At 45.9% G+C, this 19,135-nt stretch overlaps 1 long non-coding RNA gene across 1 annotated transcript in view; it reads right to left on the bottom strand.

Moving 5' to 3' along the window:
* Positions 1-2,628: 2,628 nt before the first annotated feature.
* Positions 2,629-19,135, bottom strand: part of LOC134928779 (uncharacterized) — a 57,752-nt gene continuing 41,245 nt past the window's right edge. Inside the window, exon 4 of the long non-coding RNA XR_010178001.1 lies at positions 2,629-2,705. This is a non-coding gene — a long non-coding RNA (uncharacterized LOC134928779). The remainder of the gene's footprint in view (positions 2,706-19,135) is intronic.

The raw sequence follows: 19,135 nt of genomic DNA, 5'->3' as shown, positions 1-19,135 counted from the left end.
AACAAAAGCAAGTAACTTTGTGTCTGGAACAATACATTTATATTGTTTCTGTGCAGGGTAAATACTGGCTGCTTCTGCATGTAGCCCACAAATGTTAGACATCTTCATTTTTGCACTTCAATTTAGTTTTCAACTTGAACATACCCCACCCAAATCTAAGGGTGTGTACACACGGTGAGATATTTTCTTCCGATTCTGACTATATAGTCAGAATCGGAAGAAAAGATAGTGCAGATCGCAAGGTGACAGTCACCTTGCGATCCCGATTCGATGCCGATGCGCGGTCCTGCGCGGTCGGCATCGAAAGAAAAAATAGACTGTGCAGGCAAGTAAATTTTGGCTATCTCTATAGAAGAGATAGCCAAAATCGGGACTTAGCCAAAATCGCACATAGCAAGTATCGCAAGCACACTTATTATGTGCTTGCGATACTGGCTAAGTGCCGACCCGGCCCCTGTCGCATGGTGAGAATCGGGCATAGCCCGAATCTCACCGTGTGTACTACACACCCTAACTCTCTCTGCACTTGTTACACCTGCTCCACCTGTCGTGCAGCATGGTATTGCCCAGTTGTGTCCTTTATTGCTTTACGTACAAACATGAATCAAGACCTTAGTACATATGGGAGTTATGTAATAGGTTCTATGATGAAAGAACTGGTGTAAACTGGTCATAAATAACCCCCACTTGTATCTGTACCAAACATCCAGAGTTTCAGCATTTCAATGGTATTTAAAAAGAAATGCATTTTGTGCAAGTCAGCAGCAGTTTCATTTGTATCCGCCAGCCTTACTAAGGGGGGGGGGGGGGGGATCTCTTTTGTTAATCTTTGATTTTTGAGTGATGGCTTTTACGCAGAGGCGGCAGTACAATAAAGATAAAGTAGTCTCTTCCGCTCATTTAAAGGCATAATAATTATTTTACAAGTTGCTTTTATTTCTGTTTAGAAATAAGTGTGCACATACAGTTATTATGCCTATGTCTTTTAACTATTGCGAAATACTATTCTCTGCTAGACTTCAATAAATCCCCTCTAGGATAGCAGGTGCAACTCTTGTGTATGAAAGAGTAATCCAAATCACAGGTACAAAGGGGGTCATTCCGAGTTGATCACATTCAGCAACTTTTTGCTGCTGCTGCGATCAACTAGCACGCGCCTATGGGGCCTATATTTTAGCTTAGCAGGGCTGCGATCGCTTGTGCAGTCCTGCTATGCTAAAAAAAATTCAAGCAAAACAAGACCAGCCCTGGACATACTTACCCTGTGCGACGATCTGTGCGATGCTGGGGCCGGCTTTGATGTCAGACATCCGCCCTCCGTTGTCCTGGACAGGCCTGCGTTTTCTTCTCCACTCCCCGAAAACGGCTGGAAACGCATTGGTGCCGCCCAGGACCGCCTTCTTCCTGTCAATCTTCTTGCGATCGGCTCTGCGACTGCTTTGTTCGTTCTTCCGGACGTAACATCGCGCACGCGCAGTGCGTCCGCCGCGCATGCGCATTCCGGACCCGTTCCCACCGCAGCGACAAACCGCTGCATGAGAACGGGTCTGAATGACCCCCAAAACCTTATACATGCACGAGCAGCGAGTGTCTATTTGCATCAATCAGAAGCGGTGCCTTAGTGCTGGCAGTGGTGTCGAGAGAGGGGGGGAGAGGGTACAAATTACCCAGGTCCAGCAAGGGCCCAGGCCCCTTCCCCCTTACCTGGCAGCAGCAGCTGCAGCTCTTCTCCTCAGCCCAGCACACACTGCTGTTTACTGGGCTGCACTGTGGCCATGGAGGCGCTTAAATTACTATTTTTTACAGTATTTTTTCTAAGGGTACATGACCACACCTCCTGTGATTAGGACACACCCCTTTAAAAGTACCTGGGCCCAGCCCAGCTCTCGACTGCCCGTTATCATCACCATCATGGTGAACCTCGGGACCCAGTATGACTTAAGTTAGAATGCCTCCTGTGCACAGGGCTGCCAAGAGAAATCCTGGGCCCCGGTACAACAACCTCCTTGCCCCCCGCCCCCCCTAGAGGGTGTGTGACCACAGCATGCTTGGGGCATGACCACACCTCTTTGGGGGCGTGTCTAGCACATGAGAAGCACCCAATCACAGGAGCATGGCATGCCTCCAAGCCAGGGCAGTAGAGAGCCTGGCTGGGCCCAGGTACTTTTCAGGTTGCATGCCCTAATTAAAGGAGGCGTAGACCTGGGCCCCCACTGGGCCCATCCATCAGACCTGGGCCCAGGTAATTTGTACCCTCTCCCCCCCTCTCATGCTTTTCAGGTGATGCGCAGAGCGATTTTATGTATTTGATGCAACACAAACTGGTGTACTGTAGTTCTCACTCTGGAGTTCCGACCAGAAGGTCGACAGTAACCATGAGAATGTCAACTGTGGTCCAAACTATCAACATGCACTATGTCGACATCCTCAGAAAGACGACATGCGCACAGTGCCCATATCTGAACAGTCACCATGTGAAATGTCGACATGTTAAGTATGTTACTTATTGTTAGGCTTTGGCGCCGACGTGATGGTAAGGTTCAGGCTGCAGGGTTAGGAGGTGGTTATGGTTAGGCACTACAGGGAGGGTTAAGGGTTGGGATTAGAGGTAAAGAGTTTAATACTCACCGAAACACCACTGGAGAGACACTGTCGCTGGAACTCATCCTCACATAACAGCTGGAACCCAGAAAAAGATACTGCAGCTGCCGGGAGAAGGTAAGACACCACGAGACCATCAGGGACGGACTGTCAACAGTTCATCATGTCGACATATCATTATGTTGCTCCGACTCTTTATAATGTTTAAAATTTATTATTAACAGTTATCTATATAGTGCACACATATAACCCACAGCGCTTTACAGAGAATATTTGGTCATTCACATGAATCCCTGCCCCAATTGAGCACTCTATATTCCGTATCACACATGACACACAAACACACTAGACAGGCCTGGCCAACCTGTGGCTCTCCAGCTGTTGTAAAACTACAAGTCCCATCATGCTTTGCCACAGTTTTGCTATTAGGGAATGCTAAAATGTGTGCAGGGCATGCTGGGATATGTAGTTTCACAACATCTGGAGAGCCACAGGTTGGCCAGGCCTACACTAGAGCTAATTAAAAAAAAAAATTACCTTCCAGTATGTTATTTGGAATTATGACAGGAAACCCACACAAACATGGGGAGAATCCAACACAAGACCTCATTGCTATGAGTCGGCAATACTAACCACGGAGCCTACCATGCTGTATTAATAATGGTAACAGAGCACTATACAACTGAACTAGGAACTCTCTGACTAAAGAAATCAGGCTAGCAAAAAAGCGGTTCTCAGACAAGCTGGCAAATGATCTCTCCACCAATGACCCCATATCTGTATGAAAGGAATGCAATCCATAACTAACTACAAGAAAACATCGAAGTCCACCACCATGCACCAAGGGGTGGTCTTCAGTATGCCGACTGACGGGATCCCGGCGCACAGTATACCGGCGCCAGAATCCCGACATCCGGCATACCGACACTTATTCTCCCTCGTGGGGGTCCACGACCCCCCTGGAGGGAGAATAAAATAGCGTGGCGCGCGTATCGCGCCACCGTGCCCGCAGCGTGGCGAGCGCAGCGAGTCCACAAGGGGCTCATTTGCGCTTGCCACACTGTTGGTAAGCCGGCGGTCGGGCTCCCGGCGCTGGTGTGCTGGTCGCCGGGAGCCCGACCGCCGGCATACCATACTGAACCCGCACCAAGACCTAGCAGACGAGCTGAACCACTTTTATTGCTAGTCCCAGAAGCTACTTATTCCTGGATAGTAGACTTCCTGACAAATAGGACACAGGTGGTGAAGGGTGGTCTTCAGTATGCCGACTGTCGGGATCCCGGCGCACAGAATACCGGCGCCGGAATCCCGACAGCCGACATATCCGACTCTTTTTCTCCCTCATGGGGGTCCACGATTCCCCTGAAGGGAGAATAAAATAGCGCGCCACTGTGCCCGCAAGGGGCTCATTTGCGCTTGCCACGCTGTCGGTATGCCGGCGGTCGGGCTCCCAGCGCCGGTATGCTGGTCGCCGGGAGCCCGGCCGCCGGCATACCATACTACACCCGTGGTTAAAGTGGGGGAATTCACCTCTCAAGCGTGGTCCATTAGTACATGGCCCCCTCAAGGCTGTTTCCTCTCACCCTTGCTCTTTTCCCTGTACACAAATGACTGCACCTCAGAGGCGCAATCGGTAAAGATGATCAAATTCGCAGACGACACCACCGTCATCTGCCTCATCAAGGACGGGGACGAATTGGCCTATAGACGAGAAGTTGACCGGTTGGTCCAGTGGTGCTGCCACAACAACCTTGAGCTCAACCCCCTCAAAACTGTCGAGATGATAGTGGACTTCAGGAAGAAGTCAGCAAGTACACCTCCGCTAACGATTGCTGACAGTGTGGTATTGCTGGTAGACTCCTTCAAGTTCCTAGGGATCACAATCTCCAGGGACCTTAAATGGGGGTCCAACACTGACGCCATTTTTCTTCCTCAGACAACTAAGGAAGTTCAACATCCCACAGAAGCTTCTGCTCCTCTTCTACTTCGCGATTGTGGAGTTGGTACTGTGCTCCTCGATACTGGTATGGTACGGCTCCGCCAGCGTGAGGGACAGATGCAGGCTCCAAAAGGTGGTCAGAACCGCAGGGAAAATCATCGGGGCCAACCTTCCCTCAGTCTAGAACCTGTGCCTGTCCAGAGCTAAAAAGCGGGCAACGTAGATAGTAAAGGACCAGCTACACCCACGGCCACAGCATGTTTAACTTGCTTCCATCAGGCATACAGGGGCTGTCCCCGCCGTGTCCACCAGAAGCCTCAAAAGTTTCTTTCCCCAAGCGGTCCGCCTGCTGAACGCCTGAACATTGACTGACTAGACGTACATGTAACTTGTGTCCCTATGGTATACCTATCTGTATGACTTTATCTGCCCCCCCCCCCCTCCCCCCACTTGCTTATCTATTACCTACTTGGTTGTTGTATAGCAAACAGAAGACAAATTCCTAGTATACGCAAGTATACCTGGCCAATAAAGCTGATTCTGATTAATGAAGCAGCGCCCCCAGTGGCAAAATTATTGGGGAAAAAGAATACCCACGTGACATTATGATGAAAGCTGTGAGAAAGGCAGGCATGAGAGTACCATTGTTAATTGTTTTAATCCACAAAATGCTATTTTGACTTTTTTCTTTTTTATTCGGTGGGGGAGGTTGTTTTGTAATACTAATTCCAGTAGAATGTCCCTTTAACGTGATACTGACCTAACTTGGAGGGATCACAGGCCGAGCATTATTTCCTATAAATAAATAATCTATTGCTTGGGCTGCACATCCTACGAGACTCGGCATACTGCACCTTCACACGGAGCCCCTGCTAACAGCCGGCTTTTCACTTTTTTCCCAATGCTCTCTTGTGACCCTTTCAATTAACATATTGGGGTAAATTTACTAAGATGGGAGTTTTATTGAAGATGGGATGTTGCCCAGCGCAACCAATCAGATTCTACTTCTCATTTGTCTAGCACCTTCTAGAAGATAATACCTGGAATCTGATTGGTTGCTATGGGTAACATCCCATCTTAAATAGAACTCCCATCTTAGTAAATTTACCCCATTGTTGCTGTTTGAGCAATTGCATACCAAAGTCTCATGCAGTTAATGTATACACAACACGGACCCTTTCACTAACCGGCCAGACCCTTCAGCTTGTACCGACTGTTATCAGAGAGAGAGAGGAAAAAAAAGTTGATGGATAAAACACGACTTGTGTAAAGATTTGGATGAAAGTCCTGAAGCATTACTGTGATGTACAAAGTTCCAGGATGGAGTCTGAGCTCACCTCTAGTGACCTTGTTAGAGCGAGCCAGCGCAGGAGCCTTCATGATGACTGCAGCGCAAAAGAAATGTGACAGATGTTCCCAATATAATCCCAATTTTGTTTTTTTTATATTAAAATTATTGAAAGGACTATACAACTCCCCTCCTACCTCCCATTTCATTTTCCCCTATTGTCCAATGCGAACAAGCCATGAAACACCTTGGTGCAGTTGCAGTTATTCATTTATTTTAATTGAGTTCTACTGGTTTACTATATAATTTATCCTACATGTATAACTGAAATTACCAGGGACCCCAATCACATGAAAGTTCAAATGTCTGGCTATGCTTCCATGTCACTCCCGTTTTAGCACAGCGGGCGATCGGTGTTAGACTGTGCAAGCGTATGCACCGCAAAGCGCATGCACGTCACCAAACAACAGGAATCGCCGACCAGTGTCAGGATGGTGCAAAAATTCCGATCGCACGGGCGCTCGCAAGGTGAATGATAGAAAGAGGCCGTCTGTGGGTGGTAACTGACCGTTTACTGGCAGTGTCCGGAAAAACGTAGGCGTTCCCAAGCATTTTCAGGGTTGGTGTGTGACGTCAGCTCCGGCCCCGATCAGCCTGTTCTCATTGCACTGGAGGAGTAAGTCCTGGAGTAAGTCACAGACTGCACACACTGGATTTTTGCAGCTCAACTAACACATGCGATCGCACACTTGCATGGGGCGAATGTACACTCCCAATGGGCGGCGACTATCTGAACGCAGGACAGCAAAGTTAGCATCACAGCGATCAGGTCTGAATCACCCAGAATATTACAATACTTCCTTAATGCTTTCTGCATGTATTTGTGAGGAGGATTGAGAGAAAGGTGGCTGCACCTGGACTTTTGATATTTTCACTGCCCTTGCCTCTGTCGGGTATCACCTATTTTTTGCACCTCACCTGGGTATCAGTGTGGCCTGCTTAAGCTTTATTGAAATGGTCGCTGTTAGCCCAGGGCTTCCGTTGTCTTTGGGAGCTCTTCAATGCTCCTTCTATTCAGCTTCACACTGAATAATATAATCTAGCACCGTGGTGGATTGGGGGGGGTGGAACGATGATGTGACGAACTGTGACTGGTTTACAGTGGCCATCTTAGATTTGCACAGTGGTGAGTAGTAATTGGCTCAGTCACTCACGACATGGGCTGCTATGACGACTGCAGATTAAGGCCTGTAACTGTGCTATGGAAAGGCGGTGGGAACACACTGCTGCTGGACCCATGGCCGTTTCCGGATGACACTGAACAGGCCAGCAGGAAGGAACTACAGGCCTCCACTGATCACTGCTGCATCGGCATACAGCACCCGGATCCATATAGGGCCACGCCCTTTGTCATGCCTGGGACATCCACCGGACCTACTATGCTTTTTGAAAGTTACATTGCCACCCAATGCGGCATTTGAAGCGCATAAGGTTCCTATAGCTAGTATACTTAGGAGATAACTATTGTGACTTACACTAGTGTGAAAAAGGTGAAAGTGGTTTTTAAAGCACCAGCGTCAACATGTCCGGGGCTCTAGCATTTGGTATATGCAATGGATCATCACCGCAGAGACACTTCCAGTCAAGGTTGGGCAGATACTGTAACTTACTGATCAATAACATAGGACAGACACGCTGCTAATCAATTTATTCATTAACATGTTGGTACAGTACTGTACATACAGTCAGAAGACAAGTGCAGATGATCACTATCATTCTGTTCATGCTGTCACTCTGTGAATCAACGTGAAATGCGCCTTAAAGCCCCGGAACGCCCACTTCACTGGAGATCCGGGAACCTGGTCTACTGGAAACTGGAGAGCCTGGTCAGCTCCCCAATATGGGGATCATTGATAGTGAATTAAGGCCCAGATTTATCAAGCCTTGGAGAGTGATAAATTGCACGGTGATAAAGTACCAACCAATCAGCTCCTAACTGTCATTTTTCAGACACAGCCTGTAACATGGCAGTTAGGAGCTGATTAGTTGGTACTTTAAGTGTAAACAACTAGGGAAGGGACGCGTTGTGCCTCTCGTGCCCTACCCACCTCGCATGATGACGTGATGGTCATCTGCTCATGGGCATTTAGTCCCGACTCATGGGAAGTTGGGTGCAGTTGCCACAGGTTGTTTGCGTGGAGGACAGAGGAGGAGTTTTAGGAGGGTCTTAGTACTTTGGGGTATCTGGGCATTACCCTGGTGGATGTGGCACGATGCCAAACATGCCATGACTCCTTCTTATGGTGCTACATTGGGACAGATGTATTAAGCCTGGAGAAGTGATAAAGCAGTGATAAGTGAAGGTGATGACGCACCAGCCAATCATTAAGGGTTCGAAAAATGACAGTTAGGAGCTGATTGGCTGGTGCATTTATCACCCTCCACTTATCACTTCTCCAGGCTTAATACATCTGCCCCATTGTCTCTTGTGCATTATCCTGGGAGAGATGTTATACTACCTATATATATAGCAGTGGTCACATCTGTATTGTGCCACTTGCTGCTTAGGCAACCTCTGGTTCTCCAGCTATTAGTTTTGACACAAAAAATGTAAAGGTTTATTTAATTGTTGCAAAAGTAAATGGAAGGAGTTAATTAAAAACATTAATCAAAATAATTAAAATCATTACGTATTCATGCGATCTCATTTGGAGCACATTTCCTGTAAAGCACCCACCCTTTCCGCCCCGGGAGGTTATGTATCAGGTAACATGAAACATAAGTATAATTAGCGCACCCACAACAAAAACATTGTAGTACTGTGTGTACACACCGACAGGAAGGCCTGACACCAAGGCACACACAGACAGAGGTGGGGGTGAGGGTAGTCCCTCACATTACTGGCAGCTATGGGAAAGCATAAACTCTCTATAGCCTGAGAAGCTCAGGATTACTTACCCGGATATAATAACTAATAAAACTAATTACTAGACATAATAAAGCACCAGACATACTGTAGTTGTTGGAATGTAAATAAGATGCTTTATATTGAATTTGATATATATTATTAATAAAGATGGCCTAAGAAAGCATTAGCTCTAGCCAAGCTGTACTTCACTAACGATGGGGGGCGGCTGTACCCCCCCCCCCCCCCTCCACACGAATACTGAGCTGCGAAGGCTTATTCTCCCTTCTCTATTCACCTAGCAATACAGGGGCCCAACCTTAAGAGAAAAGCCCAACATATATATCTTATCTCTAAATATCTGCAAGCCCCACCTCCGCTGCTTTCCCCCGATCTGCGTCTCTAATAGTGACAGCCTTTGGCCATCTATGGTTTACAACCATCAATGGTCTATGGCCAAAGGAAACTTTTTTTTGGCTCCATCGATGATGGCACCCGATGCTGATAAAATATCGGCGCAGCTTGTCAAATGGTTTTCTACAGAGGGTTAAAACCAGTGATAGAGCAATCAATGGCCATCACCAGTCTCTCATATGTACCATCTTCTCGAATATCACTGGAAGATGGTGCTGCAGAGGAAAGGGAACCCAGCCTTGCCGACACCAGGTAGTATGTGTAGAAGCAAGGGGGGGGGGGGGGGGAGCTGTGCTCAAAGGAGGTGGCTAGCTGTATACAGGCCTCCTTGAGCACTAAAGCTGCATACAGGCTTCCTTGAGCACTAATACACCGTGACCGTAATACAGTAAAAGAGTTGCCCTGGTCATGACTCCCAAATCTCACTCTGGCAGGGTCTTATTGACATTAGTGCGGGGGATAAGGGTCAGACTGCCCCAAAAGGGAAATCCCCAAAGGGTCCCACTTCCTGAGGGCCCAAGCCCGGGCTGTTTCTAGCCAATTTGGCTCCCAGTGAAAGATTAAAAAATGCGCCCCCCCCCCCCCCCCACCCATTGACATAAAAAAAATGCCCCCCCCATATTGATATAAAAAGAAAAAGGTATGCGTCCGTGGGGTGTGGCCTTGATAAAATGGGCATGGTCTCATTAAAATGGGCATGGCCTCGCCTGAAAAGACTACCTTACACCCCAGTTTTTGACCTTGCACCGACAGATCACGGCGACCACAGGAAAAAAAACAAAAAACATTATATTATGCCATGCACCGCAATGCCCTTGATACATTAAATCCCCATTTTACACATTAGGCAGGCAAGTGTCCCCATTTTACACATTATGGCAGGCAAGTGTCCCCATTTTACACATTAAGGCAGGCAAGAGTCCCCATTTTACACATTACGCATGCAAGAGTCCCCATTTTACACATGATGGCAGGCGAGTGTCCCCATTTTACACATTAGGCAGGCAAGTGTCCCCATTTTACACATGATGGCAGGAAAGTGTCCCCATTTTACACATTACGGCAGGCAAGTGTCCCCATTTTACACATGACGGCAGGCAAGTGTCCCCATTTTACACATGATGGCAGGAAAGTGTCCCCATTTTACACATTACGGCAGGCAAGTGTCCCCATTTTACACATGACGGCAGGCAAGAGTCCCCATTTTACACAGGACGGCAGAAGAGTGTCCCCATTTTACACATGACGGCAGGCGAGTGCCCGGATTTTACACATTAGGCAGCCAGAGTCCCCATTTTACACTTTGCGGCAGGTGAGTGTCCGCATTTTACACTTTCCGGCAGGCAAGAGTCCCCATTTTATACATTACGGCAGGTGGCAGAGGAAGAGGGGGGGGGAGGGGTGAGAGAGAGAGAGAGAATGAAACTTACGTTTGAAGCGGTTCTTCCCGCTCTTCGGCCCGCCTCTCCCTCGTCGTCGTCGCGCCGGCCCTTCCTGTAGCTTGGCTCCCCCTCCTTTCTCTTCCCGAGTACCCAGCTCGTGGGCGGAGTTTCGTGGAATGACGCGAAACTCCGCCCCCCAAGCTGAGTACTCGGGAGGAGGGGGTAGCAAAGAGCACCAAAAGTGCCGCGGTGGGCGCCCCGTGCGGTTGCACAGCTTGCCCGCCGCAAGAAACAGCACTGGCCCAAGCTCCTCTTCTAGGTGTCAGTAACTTGGTAGAGCTGGTTCATGGATGAACTTGGGTGCTTAATTTGTTTCTATCATCCCCACAGTGGCGTCACTAGGGGGGTGCATGCAGCACTAGATGACACCACCCGAGGGACTGACACCAAAATAGCAGAGTTGCTCTGCTATTTTGGTATCACCCCCTCAGATGCTGTCACTGAGCAGTGGTGATGGATGACACACACATGGACATGTTAGACCTGACTTCTTCCTTACCTACTCTCCTGAAACATCTGGAAGACTTACGAATTTTGGATGACCCTCCTTGATGATACTTTGTATAGCAGGGGGCGGGGCCATGATGATGTAATCATGGTGACACATCCCTGCACCACCCACTGTTCCACGTCGTGCCCTCAACACCTCCCAATTGGCTGCCCCAGATTAGCTACTATAATCTCAATAAATAATGAAACGTATATATGTTTGTGTACAGTACCCCAGTGGTTCCCAAACTGTGTGCCGTGGCACCCTGGGGTGCCGCGGGACACTTGCAGGGGTGCCTCAGGTTGGTGGTCAAGGACCAATTCAAACTATTTATTGTCAATTGAATAGGCAAAACCAGTGCTGATGGCTTCCAGTTATAAAATATGTGGACAAACAGAAGCAAATCTTGTCCCTCACTACATAACTGACCCTAAGGATGACATATAAACATAATTTACTTAATCTAATATTTTTTCAAAATTTCTCAATAAGAAACTTGTGGCCTAGGGGTGCCGTGAAAAAAAATCTGACACTCCAGGGTGCCGTGACTCACAAAAGTTTGGGAACCACTGCAGTACCCTGACATTATAATTGTACCCAACTCTAGGTTTTAGTTGGACAGTTACTTCATAATTTCTTTCTGCTTCGAAACAGGTCACATCAGTTCATTCAGCAAGTGATAAGATACAACTGATATCACAGTTTTTTTTGTTTTTTTTTGAGTAAAAAACTTTCCAACAGACATGAAAGAGGTTACGTTATATCACATCCTGGGACATAATTCACTTTAGTTGCCTTTGTCAAAAAAATTTAAATACCAACAAGATTAGAATTATATCTATATCCTGTGTTAAAAGTTTCTACTACTGTAGAACTTGTGAATGACAGCCGGCTTTTAGATAATGCAGCTGTTAAATGTGATAAAAGATGACTCGTAAAGAAGAATGCATCAGATACAAATAGTGTGATGAAATGTAATAAACGTTTTGAAAATGATTCTTGAAATAGTTTGTCCGAGTTTTCTTAAAAATTTGAAAACAACAGAAACGTCTCAAACTTTGGCTTGTTTGGGCCTGTCCTATGTTTGTTACGGTATCCGGATGGTAGATCGACGGTACAAAGGTCAACCCCAAATGATCAAAGTGCATTAGGCTGACAGGTACAAAGGTCAACATGGCCAAAAGGTCGACATGTAAAATGTAGATAGTACAAAAGGTGGAAACGACAATGGTCGACACAAGTTGTTGGGTTTATTTTTTACACTTTTCTCTACTTTTTCATCCTTTGCCATCCACGTGGACTACGATTGGGAATAGTTTCCTGTGCCTAGCGCAGCGGTAGCGGAACAAGCGCTTCCGTTGTCCCTGGGAGTTGCACCACTAATCAGTCGCAAATCACGAAGAGATGCAAATGAGTTTAAATCTATTATTCTGGTTCTACCAACATAACCATTTATAGTTATCGATTATGTTCCCTCTATAAAATATACTGTGTGGTGGTGAATTATTGTGCTCAGTGAGACTCAATCTTCTGAACTATAAACCATTCCCCTTCATGGTCCGCTATAGAAGAGCGCCACACAGTGGACACATTGGGGCTAAAGCAGAGCTGGAAGTAAACTGGGAGTATATTGCTGAAATGACCCATATACAGGCAAATTATGCAGTGCTGTAGGCATTTTTGGAGCATGTGCAAAATCTTTTTGATGGTACTAGTGTATTGGGATCCGGTCTGAAGATCGACAGTATCTAGGTCGACAATGTTTAGGTCGACCACTATAGGTCGACAGTCACTAGGTCGACATGGATGGAATGTCGACAGGGTTTCTAGGTCGACATGTGCTAGGTCGACAGGTCTAAAGGTCGACATGAGTTTTTTTTTTTTAATATTTTTTTTTTTTTTCATACTTAACGATCTACGTGGACTACGATTGGAACGGTAAAGTGTGCCGAGCGAAGCGAAGGCACCATGCCCGAAGCATGGCAAGCGAAGCGAGCCATGCGAGGGGATGCGGTGCACTAATTTGGGCTCCCGGTCACTCTACGAAGAAAACGACACAATTTTTTTTGCCCTCATGTCGACCTTTAGACCTGTCGACCTAGCACATGTCGACCTAGAAACCCTGTTGACCTTCCATCCATGTCGACCTAGTGACTGTCGACCTATAGTGGTCGACCTAAACATTGTCGACCTAGATACTGTCGATTTGATGAACCACACCCAGTGTATTACTATAGGCAAATCCTAGGGGGCAATTGTGGGGAAAAGGTGTGTGTGGGGGAAGGAGGGTTTCCAGTTTCCCAGAAACCCTGAAACTCCCCAGTCAACAGTTCAATCTATGACCATAGAAGTATTATATGATTTTACTATAGCTGTGGCCAAACATACAGTATAGTATTAAGAAAGGAACTGAGCTGCCTTGGAACCCCAACTCTAGAAATTGTGTTTGCACTGATTACATATAGAGGGACCACAAAAATAGACTGAGATCTCAGTTGGGCCTCCTTAGGGCAAGGTACATCATGACAGCTGCACTACAAAGACCTTTAGTGAAATACATATGTAAGTCTATTCAGATTTTACATTGTTCTCTTAAGATTAATATATAAAAAAAAGTTTTGCACTTTTGATGGTGAAATATAAAAGTCAGATTGAAGTTGGCATAAGTAAGGTAGGTTCAGACAGTGCCACAGCAGGGTACTAAGGTACTCTGGGCCCACCACTCTACCCCAGTCACATGTGACATCAAGGCGTCATGAAGAGGGGACAGGCGGCTTTCCAGACTGCAATGACTGTGCCACCCTGTCGGCAATGTAGCCTGGGCGGCGGCACCTATCAAACACCCCTAGTTACAGCCTTCGGTTTCCCACTTTCACAGTACCACTAGCCATAATCTGTTTCCCATCTGTAGAGGAACCAGGCAGTTAAACTGGTTCTCCAAATGACCTAGGGGCATATTTATTATTATTTGCGGCCAGCCTCCGAAAATAAAAATTCCATATTTCCGCAATTTGCCGCAATAAGGAATCTTTTTTCACCTAAATGTATTATTACTCAGTGAGAAGTAAAGTGGTCACATTGCTCCATGCTGTGCTCCCACAGCTGTTCTACTGTGCATACGCCGATGGACATCAGCCGCCTGCAAAAGCCGGAACCGCCGGAACCCGAAAATCTGTAGCCATAGGCTTCTATAGGCTAATACCAACTGAAGTAAATCCGGCAGCACAGCAGCCCCCATAGAGATTCCTATAGATACAGAACTAGAGGGACCGCTGCGAATATCCAAAATAACAGCTTTGGTGCTTCATTCTTACATCTTGGGGATACTTAATATTTGCAGATATTCACAATGTAAAAACTTTAATAAATCATAATCATATTTCCTTATTACAAAATGATCAAATAATATAGTAATAAAACTGACATAGGGGTATATGCAACTGCGGTCGAATTGCCGCAAAAGTAGAAAAACGGGGCATTTTCGACAAAAAAACCCATGTCGAATTGGATTCGACAATGCAATACAGTACTTTTCGACAAAAAAAACGGACGTTTCAGATTCGACTTTTTCAAATTCGACAGTTGTCAAATTCGACATGTCTGCACTGTTAAAAATGTGGCTTTTCGACAAAAGTATATTCAATTGAAGAATGTCGATTCGACAACAGTGCTTTTCGACAGTAATTTCGTCAATTTCATTCCGCCTCACTTTGCTGGAGGAATCTAATAAAAAAAAATTAAAACTTTTTTTTTGTGTTTTTTTTAGCATATCTATTTATATTAGAAGGGATTATCTACTTGGTTTGTCTATTAGGAGACACAAGTATTATTTATATATATTTTAAAAGAATATTTTTTTTTTAACTGACTAAAATAGAGAGAGCATGGTTTTCAGTGGGAAGGGGTGGGAATGGGTTAAAATCAAGAAAAAAATGCGTGGGGTCCCCCCTCCTAAGCATAACCAGCCTCGGGCTCTTTGAGCCGGTCCTGGTTGTAAAAATACCGGGAAAAATGGACAGGGGATCCCCCGTATTTTTAGAACGCTGACCGCTGGGTAACCTCACCGCTGACCGCAAAGTTCCCACCATTGAACATAATGGAGCGGCTGTGCAATGCGCTGTCTGACAGCTCAGACGCACATAGCCAATCAGGAGAGTGCCACGACGGGCGCTCCCTGATTGGCTGAAGGGACCCTCTGTGACAGGAGTCACGGGGGGTCCCGGCATTCGGGGAAAGGGGTCCCATGTGTAAACATGGGAACCCTTTCAGTGCGTGGATCAGGTATGCGGTTTGTTTTTTTGCCAAGTACGTGGATTACAAAAAAAGAACAGGACACACTGGATTTAGGTGAGTATAATTTTATTTTCAGGTACCCCGGATTCTACTTGGAGACGTGGACAGAGTCGGCGTGTGAACATAGGTAAGTATGTGTGTGTCGCATGTATGTAATAAAGTTTTACTTTCACGGTGTGCGTGTCCTGTTTTTATTTGGGTATTTTTTTTGCAGAAGAACTACAGGTACCAGCTGGCCCGTTTTACCCCCGCATGCTGGTACTTGTGGTTCTCCAAGTACCAGCTTGCGGGGGAGTGCTTGCTGGGACTTGTAGTTCTTCAGCAAAAAAAACAATATTCTTTTCTTTTACACAAGGCTATCAGCCCCCCATCCGCAGCCCATGGATGGGAGGGACAGCCTCGGGCTTCACCCCTGGCCCTTGGGTGGCTTGAGGGGGGGACCCCTTGATTTAAGGGGTCCCCACTCCAGGGTACCCCGGCCAGGGGTGACTAGCTGGGGATTTAATGCCAAGACCGCAGGGACCGGTATAAAAATGTCCCCTGGCTGTGGCATTATCTCTCCAGCTAGTGGAGCCCGGTGCTGGTGTTAAAAATACGGGGGACCCCTATGCTTTTTGTCCCCCGTATTTTTTACACCAGGACCGGACGCAGAGCCCGGTGCTGGTTCTAAAAATACGGGGGATCCCCTGTCCATTTCCCCCCCGTATTTTTACAACCAGGACCGGCTCAAAGAGCCCGAGGCTGGTTATGCTTAGGAGGGGGGACCCCACGCAATTTTTTTTAATGGTTTTTTAACCATTTTTGTGCCATCCAAAAAGTCGAATCCAGGACGCACTTATCCGTCAATTGGTCCGTTTTTCGACAGCGGGACTGTCGAATTCGTTTTTAACTGAATATGTCGAATTCCGGCACTTGCCGGCTGGGATTCAACGGTCAAATGATGTCGAATTTAAAAACGGGTGAAAAAAAGACGCAATTCGTCCGGAATTGCATATACCCCATAATATTTTAAACGCGCTTATACCTTACATATAAAGAGGAAATAAAGTAAGATCGCATGCAATGGGCTGAACATTTTTTGCGCAGCAGAGAAAGGGATAAATGCAGCTAACTCCCAGCCTTTTATTTTTGTAGTGTGTTTTACAAAGGAAACAAAGTTTGTTTTACAAATGGGACGGCATCGTAATTATTATTACTTTATTTTACGATCATTGTTTTTCTTCCCTACTTTGCTCCCTGGTAGACTGTAAAATAATCAAAGTGCAGGTAATTGTAGAGAGCAACTCATGCCATTACTTTCTCTTCAAGATGTCCAGGTGCGTGAAACAGATACTTACTGTAATTCCTGATAAAGTATCTCCTGAGCAGACAACACTTCGTCAAAAGCCCAAAAGAAATACCTATGAAACTTGCTATTACTTTACCTTACAATCCAAGCTCCTATCGCAACATTTGTCTAGTTTCCTGGATCTGTAAAGGAAAAGTACACCAGAAATGCCAATCTGTGCTGTTTCCACAGTGTGATAATGTTCTGCTGCTGTTTTCCACTGACTAGGATAAATCAAATCATTGATATAAAGCTGAAATCTGTTTGCATGGATTTATTATTTATAATGATCCCATTATTAAAGGGCTCAGTATGCCCACTTCATACAGTATGTAAGGCTTTATCTCTGTGCATTTATATCATTTGATCAGTCACGGTTATACCAATTGTTGGGAAAACATTACAGTAAAACAATTTGATATTAACTTTGCAAAAAACCTTTGAGTGCCGCTTCAGGTTTCATTTAAGTAGTTATTGGACTGTATACACTACTGTACTGAGGGGACTATTTACTAAGCCTTGGATGGAGATAAAGCTGATTGGCTGATACTTTACCTCTCTCCACTTTATTTCCATCCAGGGCTTAGTAAATAGACCCCTTTAAAGGCCCATATACACAGGAGAGATGTGTGCACACATCTCTCCCGCCGCTCAGCACAGCGCGATGTGTGCTGAGCGATGCGGGGATGGACGGGGGGGGGGCGCTCATTTCACCCAGCGGGTGAAATGAGCGACGTGCTAGATTGAGCCTGCATGCAGGCCAATCTAGCACCGGCGATAGCGATGCGCGGGGTCGCTTATCGCTATCGCTGTGTGGGGTACGCACAAGTGATCTGTTCTTAAAATCTAAACAATCTAGTCAGATTGCTCAGATTTTAAGCAGCGATCGTTCCTTGTACCCCCCTTAAATCTTCAAGAAGGATATTTTAGCTATAGCTTTAGTGGGTCCAAGTGTGTGTGGGTGGTGGGAGTTATGAATGGGGACTGAGGTGACCTGGGTTCATTATACTAAAGGTGTGCACCATGTAATGTTTTAAGGGCTTAATTCAGATCTGATCGCTCCTCTGCGAATTTGCAGAGGTCTGCATTCGGATAGTCGCTGCCCAGACAGAGTGAAAAACTGCCCCATGCAAGTCTGCGTATGTCTTGCAAAAATCTGTGCGAATGCCGGTCAGCTGCAAATGCATTCACAACTCACTCACCATCTAATTATTTTTTCAGTCTGTGTGTATCCCAGGACTTACTCCTACAGTACGATAGATGCAGGCTGATCGGGCCAGAGCTGACGTCACACATCCTCCCTAAAAACGCTTGGGAACGCCTGCCTTTTTTCTAGAGATGAGCCGGTTCGGGTTTTACTCGTTTTTTTTTTAACTCGGATTTACTCGGTTCTCAAAACAGCATCTTATTGGCTATCCAAAACAAGAGACATCCGTGAGCCAATAAGATGCCGTTTTGAGAACCGAGTAAAACCGAACCCGCTCATCTCTAGTTTTTTCCTGAGACGCCCAGAAAACGGCCAGTTACCGCCCCCAAATGTCCGCTTCCTGTCAATAAACTTGTGTATGCCTAGCGATCAAAAAATTTCAGGATTTTTTTACAGTTTGGCCTCGCGTGTGCGCATTTCGATCCATATGCATGCGCAATTGATCATTAATCGCCCGCCTTGCGAATTCGCACAATAGTGATCAAGTCTGAATTAGGCCCCGTGTGTGTGTGTGTGTGTGTGTGTGTGTGTGTGTGTGTGTGTGTGTGTGTGTGTGTGTGTGTGTGTGTGTGTGTGTGTGTGTCTGGATTTGTATGAAATGGTTACGTCCTACAGTCTTCATTTAATTTTACAACCGGCCACCCAACAATTTCAACCATGTCAATCTAAAAAATATATATATATATCTGAAATATTATATCATTCATTGAAAGGTCATTTAACACGTTGCACTTTATATTCATCATGTGACCTTATTATCAGCAGAAAAGTTGATAACTTAGTTCAACGTTTCCAAAGTTGTTTTATTCAATATCCGTCCAAAATCCAGCTGTGTTGGAGGGTTCAACTATCAGGATTCCTTTACTAGAGGCAGGAAAGATTATCTAACATGTTTACAATGTAATTAGAGCAGGGGAGATACAGGACAGACATGATAAAGACATTTGAACTATCTGCCTTCAAAAGAGAGACATTCTTAGGACAGGATGGGATCAGGCCGGTAAGCCCTGTGGGGTACAGGAGATACAAGAAGGATGCGGGGACAGAGATACACAGAATGCAGCAGCAGCAGATGCTCCCTTAGTTTGTGACGATTTAAAGGGAAGAGAATTCATTTTTAATTAAAAAAATTCTATTTATAGAGTATTTCCTCTGAAGGGAGGTGGACATTTTTTGGGGGGGCTTAACCAATGTTTAATTATTCATTCAATTTGGTAATTGATGAGTAT

This window comes from Pseudophryne corroboree, chromosome 5, assembly GCF_028390025.1.
Source record: "Pseudophryne corroboree isolate aPseCor3 chromosome 5, aPseCor3.hap2, whole genome shotgun sequence".
Classification (NCBI taxonomy): Eukaryota; Metazoa; Chordata; class Amphibia; order Anura; family Myobatrachidae; genus Pseudophryne; species Pseudophryne corroboree.
This window is presented reverse-complemented; position numbering and strand designations above follow the sequence as displayed.